This window comes from Pleurodeles waltl, chromosome 1_2 (assembly GCF_031143425.1).
Source record: "Pleurodeles waltl isolate 20211129_DDA chromosome 1_2, aPleWal1.hap1.20221129, whole genome shotgun sequence".
In the NCBI taxonomy this organism is placed as follows: Eukaryota; Metazoa; Chordata; class Amphibia; order Caudata; family Salamandridae; genus Pleurodeles; species Pleurodeles waltl.
Window position 1 is genome coordinate 520256359 of NC_090437.1, and position 13276 is coordinate 520269634.

The window sequence follows — 13276 nt, forward strand, 5'->3', positions numbered from 1 at the left end:
ACTTAGTGTGAGGGTCCCTGAGGGTGGAACAATCTGTGCTGCAGCCCTCAGGGACCTTCCTTCAGTACCCCATGCCCAATTACCAGGGCTACCATTTACTAGGGACTTAAAGTGGCAACCAAAGGGTTGCCAATTGGGAAGCTTAGAGAAAGAGGTCTGGCACTGGGGACCTGTTTAGCAGGGAGCGAGTGCACTTTCTGTCAAAATGTGACCAAAAACCAGGCAAAAAGTAGGGGGTGGCAATGTCAAAAAAGGCACTTTCCTACATGCGCCGAAAATTTTAAAAAATGCTTTACAAGCCATGGGAGGTCCCTCTGGTCCCACCAGAGCTAAGGGGTCAGGTGATTCTTCCCTTTCCCCTTTTTTTGTTTTTTTACTCTCTTAATGTAACCCACCTGAAACTGTGTCTATCACTTATGTCCTCGTAATGCACTGCTCATGACCTCACATATCGCATCACTGATGACATGGTCAGTGACATCACTGGTAACATCTCAAATGACATTACTGATGACATCCTCAACCTAAAGACTCTCACACCCCACTTACATCCCAAAACAAACCTCTCATATGCACACTTTTATCCTCACACAACTTCTCACATACCCATTCACACGCCCATACCTACCCAAAAACATTCACTCATTGTAAAACTTACTCACACACCCATTCGGTTATTTATATAACCAGTCACACAACCACTTGCTTTGCCATTCCAGTTATTCTAATTATAGGTGAGTCATAGTTTCCATAGGAAGAGCGTTTTTTGTTTAGATAGGCCTATAGATGAACCTTAACAAAACTTTTTTTTAAAGTTCATCCTCCTCAGTTTGTTCCTGGAAATTTTCAGGTTGATTGGTCACGCGGCGGTCGAGAAAAAGAGTGTGTCGAAAGAACTTTTTTTCCACATGCATTATCTTCAGGGAAAACTGAACAGGGATACATAGAAAACAGCTGAACAGAATAACATGAAATTTGGAAAGAAGCTACATTTTTGCTAAGAAAGCATGCTTTTTGTTCTTTGATGTAAATTGATTTAGTTGCTTTTGGAAAACTATGGTTTCAAAAGTAGTGATATTTGTTGCTGTAGGACTCCCATGGGATTCCAGCAGGGGTTGCATAGGATTGGGATATCGATTAGAAGTTCCCGCTGGATACCCGCGGGAATGAGAGATGTCATTGGCTGGCAGCAACAAAGATAAGTATTGTGGCTACCATTACAGCATTTCACACCCGGTCCTAGAGTCCTGCATTTAAAGTAAAAAGTATTTAAAAGGCCAAAGTACATATACACTAACCTCTTGCCCTTGTGGGTTTGTCTCAGGGGGACCCTCTCAAGGCACAACATTTTTAATACATTTTTTATGTCATCATGAACTGGCTGGACATCTGCAGGAGACAGCGTAGCCCCGTGTGATCCATGGGACTCCGGTTGGAGCAAAAATAAAAATTAAAGATGGGTGGGGTCTGTGGCCGATGTGCCACTCGTGATGGTATTGCCGCCCAGAGAGGGCTGGTTGCAGGGCCTGGATGGTCATCAGAGAGGTAAAGCTGTGTCCAGACACAAGTGAGGACCCAGTCTAAATCAAGACAATAAAGTTTCAGACTTAGGCCCAGATTTATACTCTGTTTGTGCTGAATTAGCGTCATTTTGTTACGCTAATTCAGCGCAAACCTAACTCCATTTTTATATTTTGATGCTAGACTAGTCTAACATCAAAATATTGGAGTTAGAGTCATTTTGTGGATGCGTGAACCCACCTTTCATCAATGAGATGCAGGGTGGGTGTTCCCATCCAAAATATGACTCTAAGGCCTTAGCACCTTATTTATCCTCCAGTGCAAAATTGGGGCACGGGAGGGAGGCAGGCCTAAATAATGTTGCTAAGCCTGCTTAGCACCATTATTTAATGCCTGGGTCAGGGCAGGTGTTAGAGGACCTGTGGACCCATTTCCATGGTCAAACACCATGGAAAGAGCCCACAGGTGTCCTCCCCAAGCCCCAGGAACACTCCCACCCACACCAGAGGTACACCATAGGATGGGGGATCCCATCCCAGGTAAGTATATTTATGGGAAGGGTAGAGATACACTATTCTGGTTACCCTTGTGGATTGGCCCCAGAGAGATCCTCAGTAAGGACAAAAAAGTGTTGATGGAATTTTGGGTCATCACTCTCTAGCAGGACATCCAAGGGAGGAAGTGTAGGCCCCCTGTGATCCAAGTAAGTTGGATAGCTGTTATGCCATTAATTGTGTTTGACCACTGACTTTGTGTTTCACCACTGCGCATATTAGTTGTTCAGTGTTCACCAGTAGCACATTACATGCTGTATTCAGTTTAGCTGCCTATTGGCTTTAACATGGCATTAGACATAACATTCTGTATTCAGTTTAGCTGCCTATTGGCTTTAACATGGCATTAGACATTACATTCTGTATTCAGTTTAGCTTCCTATTGGCTTTAACGTGGCATTAGACATTACATTTGGTATTTAGGTTAGCTGCCTATTGGCTTTAACGTGGCATTAGACATTACAGTTTGTGTTCAGTTTAGCTGCCTATGGGCTTTATTGTGGAGTTAGACATTGCAGTTGAGACATTGCAGTTGAGCTTTGTTTTTCCACATGGTAGACCAAGCTATGTTTTTCATATTGTGTTCACACCGAACCCTAGCGTGATAAGAGAGCGTATATTTTGGTGTTTTCCTTTCTACTCAGCCTTGGGAAGGAGTGAGGTTTTGGAGACTTGGCCACTCTCCAGCTTGTTCTTTTCCGGCTGTGATTGGAGGAAAGGGCCTGTTAGCAGTTTTTTTCATTATAAGACGGTGTCCCTGGGCAGCAGCAAGGGGGAATTTTCCAAGACTTCAGTCAGGAGCAGACGTCAGCTGCCTGACCTCCCGTTTGGGTGGAAAATCTCTTTCTCGCAGTTGAACAGGAGTCATCAACTTGCACGCATGAGAAAGCTGACGAGCAGTGATAGGCCCTACGGTGATGAATTTTGACTGTTATTCTTTGCTTTGAAGTTATGCTATAATATAATCACATATATTTGCTGTGTACATTGCAATTGAGAAGTACTTTGATATATTTTCCTTTCATTGCTGTGACTACTTTTAAACGTGTGCTTCCAACCTACTAATCTCATCTCTCAGGAACCTCGTGGTGAAGTAATAATAATAAATGTCTTCTTTAAACTAAGTAGTGCATTCCAGAGAAGTTTTGTCAGCTCGGTCATAAGATTAATGAAAGCAAAACATTTTGGCGTGAGTCGTCAGCCTGGGAGTCGAATTAGAGATTGGAGGTGCACGATTTAAAAGTGTAATTGTTTTTGTTGTTTAAAGAATCAAAGAAGCACGGCAGACCATGTTTGAAAATGCATGTGAAGTTAAACTGCCTTATGGTGCTGTGAGAAACATGTTTTCTTGTTTATCAGGACTTTCTGAGTCTGGGATGAGTGCTTGGATAAAGCAAAAGTGTTTTCATATTTAGAAAATGTGCTTTTTGAAAGAAATGATGTCCTTTTTGTTCTTGACAGAAGGGTTTGGATACTTTTGTCTGCTTACAGAAAAATGCATGAGAGATGTAGGCAGTTAGAATATGAAAATAGGAATCTATGTGAGCAAATTAGCCAGAACAAATTGTTGTAAGATAAAACTGAAATTTATAAAGCTGTTGCAGGAGAATCTGGATTTTCACATTCCAGTAATGAGGAGGTTAAAAAAGGTGGGGGGCAGTGTAAGCCTCACGAGCAGAGCGTAGATCTCCATGCACAGAGCAGCCCACGGTTTTTGGCAGGAGTTCAAGTGCATTCCTTAAAAGATTACACTGAACACGAAGTTGAGAATGTTATATTCAGATTGCTTTTGCAAAGTATGATGTGTAAAATTAATTCAGACAAGGCAGAGTTACTGTCGCAAAATGTGTCGTTTCTGGGAATTCAGTGGAATCCAGAAAATAGACAGATGTTGTCACAGGTAAAACAAAAGATTTTAGAGTTTCTTACTATTTGCACTAAGCAAGAGACACTGAGTTTCACAAGCTTGTTTGATTTTTGGAAACAGTATAGCCCTCATCTGAGTAAAATCTTATCACTTTGGTACAAGGTAACTAGGAAAAAACATGAGTTTGAAGGGAGAGAGAAGCAGCTGTGTGCTTTTGATTTGGCAAATGAAATAATTCAACAGACTTTAGATTTGTGCGCAGTGCAAGAAGGAAACAATGATTTACATGTAAATCAGGAACAGGGGAGGATAAGGGTGCCCCTGGAATTTTGGATTAGAAAACTATCTGACTTTGTGGAGCGCTGTACTCCTTTTGAAAAACAGCTTCTGACTTGTTATTGGGCTCTAGTGAATACTGAGCAAATGACATTAAATGATAATGCAATTCTGAAACCTGAACTACCAATCATGAAGTGGGTGATGAGTTCACCTAAATCTCACAGTATAGGACATGCACAAGAGGCTAGTATCATACACTGGATCTGGTACTTACAAAACAGGGCTCGAGTCACTGCAGCCCTACATGAACAGGTGTCACAAGCCCCTTTACAGGATGAGGAGAGGGTGCAGGGAGTACCACAGGTAAAAGAGTCACCAGTGAAATTGAGTTCACCATTTGAATTCTTGTCCCCTGAGGATAGAAAGCGTGTTTGTTTGACTAATGATTCATTGAAATGTATGGATCCTAAAAGACAATGGAAAGCAGTGTTATACAATCTAGTTACTGAAAAGTTGTTGTCTACATCAGGAGAAGGAAAAAATAACCAATATGAAGAGTTGTACAATGTGTGTCAGACTTTAAAGCAAGAGCTGCTTGAGATGTGTCATTTTTACACTGATTCTTGGTTCACTGCAAATGGATTATCTGTTTGGTTTTCCATATGGCTTGTACATAACTAGTTCAATTCCCTTGCAGATGTTAAAGAGAGAAGTACAAAGACAGAAGTGTCGACCCAGAATTCTGACTTGGTGGGGATGGCTAAGTGGGTGCACCAGAAATGTGGACATCTGGGAGAAAAAGCCACTTACAGGTGGGCAGAGATTAGAAAGATGCACATTCCCCTAGATTTGATAAAAACTGTGATTTTGCAATGTCCTATTTGTCAGCACACACAACAGAGATCTGTCCCACAAACAGTCAAAGATCAGTTGGGGAGAGGAAAGTTACAAGGACAGATATGGCAAATTGATCAGGTTTTAGGGGGAGTGATTGCTGCATATTACCAAGGAGAAATCAACATTATTCTGATAACTAGAAGAGAATCTGATTTATTCATACAGACTGGAGACAGAATTGCCCAACTTGTCATAAGTGCAGTGAATGGAGCTTTGGTAAGGAAGGAGTCTGCCCCAGCCCTTCTGACAGTGCAAGGAAAGGGAAGCTGTGGTGCAGCAGATGAAAACCTCAGTGCTAAGGTGTGGGTTGAATCCCCAAATGACCTTCCAGAACCTGCAGAAATCATAACAAAGGGCCCCAATAACGTCCTGCTGATTACAAAACAAGGAAAGGAGGGCACATTTCAGATGACAAATGTTATTTTCAAGAAAAGTCATACTTTTTTCTTTTGCAGATCCTACTATGACTTGCCACTGACCATGAGTGTGCTGTGTGGTCTCCCTTTAGGTGTTTGCGTGTGGGGTCGGGGGAGGGACTGCACCCCCAACCTGAATCTGATTGATTAAAGTACAAACCCCATGGATCCATTTTGCGCAACTGGCGCCTTCAGTTCAAGTTCTACATGGGAACAATATAAAGTTTGTCTACTTGTTTGATTACATTCTTCCACTAGAACTAAGCAACATTGCCAGTTAACTGTCTGTGTTTTTTCATGTGGAACCCTTACTTTCAATTACATTCCAGCAAACCTTTCAGGTGGACCGTGTACCTTTACATGAGTAGAACTCATGCTACATCATCTTGCTATTTTAGAGACACTATTCAATCAGTTATTATCCCAATCAGAGTATATAAGCTTCAGTCTTTTCATTGTAGGTGTACCTGATATGAAAGGTTATGAGATCGATATGTTAATGCACTTCCATTGCTTTACAATGATTGTTTTTATCATTCAAATCTGATTTGCTTATAATGTTTTTTTTTGTTTTTGTTCTTGTTTTTGTTTGAAATAAGGGAATGTAAACAAAAGTCATTGGTCATAGGGTGGATATGTTATGCCATTAATTGTGTTTGACCACTGACTTTGTGTTTCACCACTCCGCATATTAGTTGTTCAATGTTCACCAGTAGCACATTACATGTTGTATTCAGTTTAGCTGCCTATTGGCTTTAACATGGCATTAGACATTACATTCTGTATTCAGTTTAGCTGCTTATTGGCTTTAACGTGGCATTAGACATTACATTTGGTATTTAGGTTAGCTGCCTATTGACTTTAACGTGGCATTAGACATTACATTTTGTATTCAGTTTAGCTGCCTATGGGCTTTATCGTGGAGTTAGACATTGCAGTTGAGACATTGCAGATGAGCTGTGTTTTTCCACATGGTAGACCAAGCTGTGTTTTTCGTATTCTGTTCACACCGAACCCTAGCGTGATAAGAGAGCGTATATTTTGGTGTTTTCCTCTCTACTCAGCCTTGGGAAGAAGCGAGGTTTTGGAGACTTGGCCACTCTCCAGCTTGTTCTTTTCCATCTGTGATTAGAGGAAAGGGCCTGTTAGCAGTATTTTTCATTATGAGACGGTGTCCCTGGGCAGCATCAAGGGGGAATTTTCCAAGACTTCAGTCAGGAGCGTACGTCAGCTGCCTGACCTCCCGTTTGGGTGGAAAATCTCTTTCTCGCAGTTGAACAGGAGTCATCAACTTGCAGGCATGAGAAAGCTGATGAGCAGTGATAGGCCCTAGGGTGATTAATTTTGACTTTTATTCTTTGCTTTGAAGTTATGCTGTAATATAATCACATATATTTGCTGTGTACATTACAATTGAGAAGTACTTTGATATATTTTCCTTTCATTGCTGTGACTACTTTTAAACGTGTGCTTCCAACCTACTAATCTCATCTCTCAGGAACCTCGTGGTGAAGTAATAATAATAAGTGTCTTCTTTAAACTAAGTAGTGCATTCCAGAGAAGTTTTGTCAGCGCGGTCATAAGATTAATGAAAGCAAAACAATAGCCCTAGTGATGATTAGAACATAATACCTTTGCTATGCAGGATCAGTGATATCCTAGGCGACTTGGGTATAAGAGGAAGCCCGACACAGTAGATGTGAACAAGAGCAGTCCTTTTCCAGAGTTAGAGTGGAATAACTACTTTAAAATACAAGTTTCAGTGTAATGTTTCATTAGCAGAAAGATGCTAATTTGAGAAAAAATGCATTTAATTTGTTGTTTCATTTGGTTCCAAGAGTCAAGCAATTCCTAGTCAGAAGACAAATTCATACATGTATTAGTCATCTCTCATTTCAACAGATGCAAAGGAAAGTCTGCTGGCATCTCAGAAAATTATCTGTTCCATTTGAAGTTCATCCTTATGCTAAGCAAAGATCTTCAAAAGCTTGAACTTAAAGAAAAAACATCTACATTTATAGAGATTTGCTTGCTTTCACTCTTAACCTCACTTCAAATATGCATCATCTATAAGGCAGCAATAATGTTATTCCTTTTTCAAAGCATCCAAAATCTGGGTCCGTGGAGGCAATCACAACAGTGAAGAAATGCAAAAAGGAGAAACTCAGATTCCAGGCCTTTTCCTTATCAATGCTGGGTGTATCTAATTCCATCCGTGTAAAGGTCAACCGGGCTCACTTCTGTCCCTCCCACCGTCAGGATAAAGCTGAAGATTCTTCAAATCAAGCAACAAATCAATGTTTAACTTCGGGTTTATCATTCTACCCTAACAACCTCACTATAAACTCTCTCTTACTCTCCATCCTAAATGTATGCCTAAAGCATAATCTCCTGATGGCCAACCATTGTTGCCGCACATCCTCTAAATCCATCATCACCTCCTATTATTCCACCACCCTATGCATGTTAACCCCTCACTACTATACAGTACTCCACTGCTTTGTGGCCAGGTTTGTTCTATAGAAATTCACATTCTCCCATTAAAGTGGAAAATTATAGCAAACATACTAGAGGAGCTCTTCTACTTAAGATTGGTAGCAGTAGAATTAAAGGACAATGTAGTAGTGAGAGATTTTGGATATAATATTTAACTGTAAATGTGAGATCTACTTTAAATTGACTTGTCAGGCAGTTAGGCACAATAGAAATTGTGCTGTATGTTACACTGTACACCCGAGAAGAAGAGAAAAGTAAAATAAGGTAAACTGACTCCAGTTTGTTTTGTTGGAATGGTCAATCTTTAACTGGGTGTTACAAAAACATGCTTTATGGCCGAGAGGTACAAGTGGACCTTTACTAAAATGGCATTGCACACACCCAAGGTGGATCTGGAGACCAAAAAGGAGGTGATGGAAGGAATGCTTGGGAATAGTTTAAATCACTGTCATTTGCTTTGGGTAACATTTAAAACCATCAATATATGCCACTCTACACCTAAGCCTCTTATGAATATCATTATTGGCCGTGTTTTTCTTTGGAACAGTTTATCACTGACTGCCAGATGAGAACTCCTCCAGATGAGAACACAAATGACCCCAGATTGGTTTCAGCTCTAGGTAGCTCAGTGCTGCCCTGTCCCTTCTTGAGAACAGATGCAGGTCAGAACTGACATGCATAAGATTGGCCACTGTTTAGAGAGGTACAGTGGGTGAAAGACAATTCATGGGACGTCTATTCAGAATGATTGACAGTGGTTTGGATTATTTGCATGCATTCTCTCCATCACTTTTTGTGCATTTGATGTAACACTCTATGTGGCTGAGGGTATGCTCACACATTATCCCCTTGCTGTTTTTACCACAGGACAAACTATGCCTTGTGATGAGGCATAACAAGAGCAAAATTGGTCTGGTATTGCTTGAGGTCTCTTCTGGAGGATGCCTACTTCGGCAGCTTAAGATGAACTGTGCCCATGAGTTGGTTAGTCTGTACTGGTTTGCATAAGATGGACCTCTGTCCAGAGTGGAACAATGGGAAACAATGATGTGTTTGAATATAGTGATTAAGACTATTCACAATCATTCCTTTCATCACCTTTTGTATGTTTGATGCAATGCCCCAAATTGACCAAGGTTATGTCTAGGCCTGGATCCCTTGTTCGCTGTGCCGAAGGATCCAAGCCATACCTCGCTGATTAGGTCTTAAAAGGTTGAACCAGTGGGAGCTACTTATGTTCTATTTTAGAAGGCAGCTTGTTTGGCATTTCAGGATGAACTGTTCCTATGAGAAGCAGGGACTGTATTGATTTGCACAAGGTGAACCTCTGTCTCTCCATTAGGGTGGAGGAGCGTTGCCACCCATACTACAAGGGGAGCAGAGGTGATAAATAAAATAGTAAGAAAATTAATTAATTACGATTTATTACCACTACTGCTGACAGGTAGCATGGGAGTGGTGCTCATTCCAATTTAGAGCACGCATGTCATTTTGGCCAGCTTTCTTGAGAATGCCAGCCTGACACGCGCATGTTAAACCTCTTCAACCAACTGTCTTAGACAGATGGTTGGGGAGCAGGCCCCTAGTGCCTGAGAGAGCATCGAGACAGCCCACTCCAGCCAATCCCAATGCTTCTTTTATGCTGCATGGGCAGCATAATAGCAGCATCTGGATTGGTAGAAGGGAAATGGCTGAGGCTCTGGAAGCCTGTGCTGGAGCCACAGACTGACAACGAGATGGAGGGGATCGCCGAGCACTAAAGCAAAAGGTAAGTAAACCTTTTAGTTTTTATTTAAATTGACTTTAACTCACTGATGCGCACTGTGAGAAAATCGAAGTGCCTTCAACTCCAGAGCTCTCAGTTATAGCTGATTATAAACATTGTTTAAAATGGACCATGAAAGAGCGCTTTGGCGTTGATCCTAAGGGGACTACTGATTTCTAATTTTATCAATGGCTGTCAATGCCTCAAATATTCACCCAGCAGTTTAATTGGTCGTTAGCAGCCACTGCCTCTGTCTACAGTGGCACAGTGAGCTAAAAATGATTTGTTAGAATGCTACAAAAAGGGGTTGACAGTGGTTCAGACTATATGCAATCACGTTTTGTGCATTTGGTGGAACACTCTATCTGGGCAAGGGGATGCCCCTGTGTGGGTCCCTTTCTCACTGTCCCACATCATCTAAGCTATAGCTAACTGACAAGTCCTAACAAGGACAGTGGGGTTTCTTTTGTTTCCCTTTTGGAGGGAGTCTCACCAAGTATTTTAAGCCGCACGTTTTCCAGGGGAACAGAGTCAGTACAAGGTGGGACTGTCTCTAGTATAACACAGGAGACTGAAACAAGGGGTTGGAATGCTTCTCAGTACGATTACCAGTGGTTCACATATTTCTAAGCATTCCTTCCATCATCCTTTTTATATTACTTGCCTAGAATATCTGATTGCAGAATCTTAGAAAAAAATAAAAACATAGGGGCATATTTAAGAAAAGTGGCCTAATTCTTGCGGCCCCTTAGCGCCACCCCCAATGCCACCATGTATGCGCCATATTTAAAATATGGCGCACAATGGCAGTAGTTAGGGGACTAGAGTAAAAAATGTTGATGCTAGTCTGGAACTTTGCAGGATTAAGGTAAAAATTTTTGACACTAATCCTGCTGTGAGCAGGCGTTAAAAGTGACGAAAAAAAATGACGCAACAAAATCTTTTAGATTTCTTTGGGCCATTTTTTCAGCACCCCTAATGAGGGAACGCCCATTTTGCATAACGTAGCTCAAAGCTTCAATTCTTTGTAAATATGTCACAGGGATTTTGGACTCCTTGGGCCACATTAGCGTCAGAAAAATGTGGTGCAAGGAGTCACTAGGGGCTCCTAAATATGCCCCATGGAGTTAGGTGTTTAAAGATTGGTGTATGAGCAGGTGTGACTTGCTTTTGTGGCTTTCTCATGAATTTCAACTGTATGTAGGGAGTACGTCTAGTTTTCTCCTGGTTTATTCGAGGAATTCCGAAGTAAGCCAGGAGCACTACAACAGTCACTTTTAGCAATGTGCCTTAGGTGTCGCAGGTAAGTTGGTATTCTAGCGCTCCAAAGAGCGTGATTGTTTCTAAAGGCTGTAGTTGATAGCAGTGGTGCCTGTGAACAGGTGCAGCAGAGCCGGGAGGGGGGACGACATTACTGAGATTCTCGCATGATTCTGTCACTGAATCTTCTACGAAAACAGAGAAGGGTCGTTTTTCCCCTTATTGAACATGAACTGCAATCAGCATGCATGTGACCTAGCACAATGAAAGAAGACACACACGGCGGCTAATAAGGAAGAGCCTTTCATTTTCTCTGCATGAAGAGAAGTCCAGCTGAGTCCAAATTATAGCGTCCAAACAGTGAGATGACTCCAAGTTCACCCGTTAAATGAGCTATTAAAGGAAATATGTGTAGAGTACTTTTCCTTCTCTGTTAGGCCAGCCTATTCACTTTGCGCCGAGTCGCTACCAGATAAAAGATGTGTGCTGCGGCATAGATGAGCAGAGTCCTACTGAGACCCATGCATTTCTGTGCTCATTTTTTGCAGTTCTATATAATCTCTTGCTGTACGGCTGCCCGGTTTGGCTAGCTTTTTAAATGAACCAGTGTGATATGGGAATTCAAAATGTGCTCACGCGGCTTACAGCTCTTTGTGCAAAGTGAACCATTGTGTAGCTGAATAGACTGATTCCCGCTTCTAAGTGGGCTCTGACCCCATTCTGTGCTCTATGCTCGCGGAAATGGTCTCCAACATACTACCTCTTTACATGGAGGGAAGTCAGGACTTTTCTTTCTTTTTTTTTTTTTACCTAAAAACAATTTGAAAGCAAAATATAAATGATGTAACTTTTGGGTTTTCGAAAAGCTATCTGGAGGAAACCATTGACCGCTCTTTCTCGTGCCCTTTTCCTATTCCTTTACGACCGATACACATGACTGCTTATAGAACAAACTGTAAGGACGTCTATTCTATTTGTTCTGGGTCAGATAATTACCAAGAGCCTTGAATACCCATATTAACATGCCTCCAGTGCTTAATTTGTAAATAAAAACTTTCCGGTGCTCAAAGCCCTCCTCTTAAACACGTGGCTGCTGCAATTAAATGTGTGAGCATGGAATACTGAGGGAGCATAATCCTGAAGCCATCTCGGGCCTCTTCAATCCATTTACAGCCACCCCCTGCCCCTCCAGCTCACTCCTGCAGCTGTCTTCTTTCTCCCATTGTGACTCTTTTCGTTTTTCTCTTCCTCCGTCTTTCCCCTTTTGCTCGCAGTAAATGCTTGGGGCAGAAGAATAAGCGCCGGCCCTAAAAAATAAGTGCTGGTGCTCAGCACCGGAAACACCAAGAACAAATTAAGCACTGCATGCCTCGTGTGCAGATTTAAGCTTTGCTACTTTATCATAGCATAACTGTTAGACCTGACAGCCTTAGGGTGGTCACCCCTAACTTTTTGCCTGCCTCCCTGCACTTTTTGGACACTGTTTTTGCTGGCTTTTAGACTCTGCGCACTTTACCACTGCTAACCAGTGCTAAAGTGCATATGCTCTCTCCCTTTAAACATGGTAACTTAATTTAATTATAAGTCCCTAGTAATGTGCACTATATGTGCCTAGGGCCGGTAGATTAAATGCTACTAGTGGGCCTGCAGCACTGGTTGTGCCACCCACTTAAGTAGCTCCTTTTTCCTTGTCTCAGGCCTGCCATTGCATGGCCTGTGTGTGCAGTTTCACTGACACCTCGACTTGGCATTTAAAAGTACTTGCCAAGCCTAAAACTCCCCTTTCTCCACATATAAGTCACCTCTAATGTGTGCCCTAGGTAACCCCTAGAGCAGGGTGCTGTGTGGGGGAAAGGTAGGACATGTACCTGTGTAGTTTACATGTCCTGGTAGTGTAAAAATCCTAAATTCGTTTTGCATTACTGTGAGGCCTGCTCCCTTCATAGGCTAACATTGGGGCTGCCCTCAAATCAAATCAAATCAAATCATTAACATTTATAAAGCGCGCTACTCACCCGTGCGGGTCTCAAGGCGCTAGGGGGGAAAGGGGGGGTTATCGCTGCTCGAACAGCCAAGTCTTTAGGAGTCTCCGGAAAGCGGAGTGGTCCTGGGTGGTCCTGAGGCTGGTGGGGAGGGAGTTCCAGGTCTTGGCCGCCAGGAAGGAGAAAGATCTCCCACCCGCCGTGGAGCGGCGGGTGCGAGGGACGGCAGCAAGTGCGAG